The sequence below is a fragment of the Patiria miniata genome, unplaced genomic scaffold (genome assembly GCF_015706575.1).
Source record: "Patiria miniata isolate m_02_andy unplaced genomic scaffold, ASM1570657v1 HiC_scaffold_9, whole genome shotgun sequence".
NCBI classification, from domain to species: Eukaryota; Metazoa; Echinodermata; class Asteroidea; order Valvatida; family Asterinidae; genus Patiria; species Patiria miniata.
The window spans coordinates 18,033,216-18,036,168 of record NW_024037076.1 but is presented as its reverse complement, the minus strand read 5'-3'; positions in this window follow the sequence as shown (position 1 = coordinate 18,036,168).

The window sequence follows — 2,953 nt, the reverse complement described above, 5'->3', positions numbered from 1 at the left end:
TTAATCAGCGGATGGTTGCTATGGTATGGAATTAGTAAACATATTGATTGCACAAGTTGCAGCTGGCCATCCATTGCTGGCATCAAGCCAAACGTGCTGTTCATAGGCAGAAGTTGATGTAACTTCCAAGGGAGATATAAATATTGGTACAAATGTGATAAGTCCACGCGCGCGCGCGCACAGACGCACTACGTGCACGCGCGCCGTCGCGTCGATGAAAGGCCAGTTCGGCGTAGCTTTTTGAGACCGCAACAACAAAAATAAATTTCTCCTGGAATAAGCGTTTGTTCGCTTACATTCCATGAATTTTTCGTTCACATTTGAACTTCGGTTAGTGAACTTATGATTTGCAAATGTTATGCAGCTGACTTCAGTGATCTTTTGGGGTTTTGGAGACGGCATTTACGTATATCCTACGAGTACGACCATACAGCTTTTACAAGATGCCTCGTCAGAACGTCAGCCCAAGCGATCCGCTCGCTTGTCGACATTTCATGCGATTTGTCACAGCCGTCCAAGGTTTCCAGAACATGAATTCTCAGCGTTATAGGCCTAGGCCTACTCGTACTTTTTGGAATGCTGAATCACCACTGGATTATGTCAGCCGTCCATGATTGAAGCTTGTGTAGTCCTACTTGAATCATGGCCCGTCATAAGTTTACGGACACCGAAGTCCATGTGCTAAATCAACGGTCATGACGGTGCGTTCCAGCCGAGTCCCGGGCGCGCATCCCCGCCCAGCTTTCAATCCGCCCCGGTGCTGGTGGCTGGTGTTCTCGGCATGCTTGACCGCGGCAACGTGTCGGCCTGCAGTACAGTGTGAACGCTGGATGTTTGTTCTTCACGACCCTCTCTCGAGATTTCCCGCTTCGTGCACTGGCTTGGACATCATGCTCAAACATGCCATGCATGATGGAATTCAAGGTGAGAATTTTCCAATCACACAGCATTTGTTTTGGGCCCGTTTTTTTTGTTGTACTGTGCAATATCGTGTGAAGTTTTTGTTCACCGTTTCTATGATTTTAGTTTTAACGCTAGGCCTCAATTATACGCAGCCAGCGGTAGGGCCCTATCGAAAGTGCGGGAGATCGATCGACATTTGATTGAATCCTACAATTTCCTTTCATACCTCCATGGTTTGACCTAATTTGGATAGTTGAATTAATGATTTTGATATTTAAACTGAACAAATTGTCCAATATGTCTGATGAGTTTTACGGCACATTGAATGTAATATCACCATGATCACTCAGACGGGGCATCGGTGTTGACGTCGGCATAGGCCTAGGCCGATTTGATACAAATTCGATCATTCGGGGACCGTTAAGCGCGAATGCCAATCCACTGCAAGCTGAAGGCGAATCATGGTGATTAGGCATCACTTGATCACCGAGGCCTTAACTTTGGTAGCCTACTGAGTCAACTTTATACCTGGGTAGCTTAATTGTTTGCCATAATTAATAAGCCTAGGCCTACATCCTGGTTTCCTGAAGCTATGACTATGAGCATGAGCTATTCTAAGTGTTCAGTTGACTTGTTCATTCACTTTTGCAATTACTTCCCTCAACGGAGATACCTGGTCCCTACTTCATTTTATTTGAAAAAAAAAAATTATTATTGAATTTTATCAATAGTTTTTTTTTAATAATATAATTAATAGGCCTTTGTTGGCCCTATATTACGACATGTTGAGGCATGCAGTGGGGCTTGTTTTGTTTCCTAACATATAGGACTAAAACTCATGAAAGAATTAGCAGGGGCTAGGCTCTAGCGCCTATTCAGTTATTTCATTTGTATTTGTCTCAAATCGTGGCCAGAGTGCAAATGTAACCGTAAAACATAATAAGAAGTAAATGAATAATAAATAAATAAACTAAAAAAACACACAAATATTAAAACAAACAAAAACAAATCCAATAAGATACTAGAGCTAAAACAGCCCTGGGCAATTAATTAATTTTTCAGACCATTTCTAGTCTGACAAATGTTATTGTTCTGCAGCTAATTTGAGCCGATCTTTCGGCATTGGTTCCTAATACAATAAATAGGGGCCCGGGGCCTATAATAACACCGCGGTGCAACCTGAGCAGTTTTTAGCCAGTGCATGTAATGCCAATTACATAGTTATAAACATAATCATGATGATATTAATGGTAGGGCCTACACAATTAAATGTGAAGATATCACTTTAATGCAAATTTAAAAAAGAAGAAGAAGAAGAAGAGGAGTGACAGTGTCCCCACTGGCATGATTAATCTTGACAGTTCCTAAGATAAGATAGTACTTCCACATAAATTTGCGATTTTGGCCAAACATGACATGATCGCTGTTTGTCAGAGCAGCTGCTTTCGGAGCAGGTTGGCAGATCTGAGATCACTGGATGGGCACTATCTTAACCTATTTTGAAAAGGCATGTTAATTGTTAACCCAAGGAACCTGGCCAAAGAGTCCAAAAACGCAGTAGACTCCGCTTGACAATGTGTAATTAACCCAACCTTGTATGATTGCAGCAAAATGCTAGATTCTTTTTCACACAATTAAGGGGGACCTATTCATTCGAGGTATAGTTTCTCTCCTGTTTAGCTTGACATCCTTTTCTGTCACCTGGGCCAACTTGTGAAGCCATAGGAATGTATATACTAACATTTAAAATTATAATGAAATACTATACTACAAACTTTAATAATTAAATAGTAAATAATTTCTACTAATGCTATAACAGCGAGACTTTACCATAGACTTGTGCACAAACCTAAACTATCACCTAATCCAAGTTTACCTCTTATCTTTTCTTCACGAAATTTGGTGATTTTCTCGAGCTAGATAATTTGCAACACAAACATTCCTTGTCCTAAGGGTCGTTCTAACAATAGGATGACTCCAATTTGTCACCCCCACATGGCATGTTGCCAAAATCCAGATGTGACTTGCCAAATAAATAAAAAAAAAAAAA